Source organism: Lissotriton helveticus, chromosome 11 (genome assembly GCF_964261635.1).
Source record: "Lissotriton helveticus chromosome 11, aLisHel1.1, whole genome shotgun sequence".
NCBI lineage: Eukaryota > Metazoa > Chordata > Amphibia > Caudata > Salamandridae > Lissotriton > Lissotriton helveticus.
Window position 1 is genome coordinate 1,170,962,133 of NC_136072.1, and position 808 is coordinate 1,170,962,940.

The following is an 808-nucleotide window of genomic DNA, read 5'->3' on the forward strand; positions in this document are numbered from 1 at the left end:
GGTAATCCTGCCGGGGTTGTCTTGTCCTTACAGAGCGGGGTCTCACATTCTGATTTAGACCTCTAAGTTTGTTTGTTGTTCAGAAATGTATTGTTATCTTTATTTTAAAGTCAGACAAGAATAATAACAAAAACGGTGTAGTCTGAATTGGCGTGTTTTTTCCTTATTTGTTTATAAGAACGTGTCTTGGGCTGGCATCTTGATGCACAAAGGTTATGTCAAGCATTCATCAGATTATGTCAGAAATTCTCATCCTAGAAAAGAATAGTATAAAAGACCTGACACTTTCAGACACTGCTGAAATGAAAAGCTTTCTAGTTAAAGTATCTTTTCCTAGTACAGTTTGTGTGTGGTATTAAGGAGAATGGAATAAGTTTGTTTACAATTACCACAGTAATGCAATGTCAAGCACACACAACCTGCAGTAGTATATCAACTCAGTTTGATAGTCATTCAATGAAAAGGATAATATCCAACTCCAATGTTTTTGACTTGCAAGATGTTTATTCATCCAATGTAAGTATTAGTTTCATAAGAAAACCAGCCGACACGTGTTACGTCAAAACTGGGGTATACCCGTGACTCTTCAGGGCTGTGGAGTAAGGTCTTAGAAACCCGAACACTTACGGACTTCCTTCTACCTCGTTACTACGACCTCAAGTTCATATGCGAGGGCAAGCGGATTGGCTTCCTTGCTCCCACCGACCCTTATCCGGTGTCGGTTTTTCTCCACCTCCCTACACCATTAAGACGCGCTAGAAGCACCTCCTGCACGCGTTTTCCATTGTATATACCCGATTAGGACCGG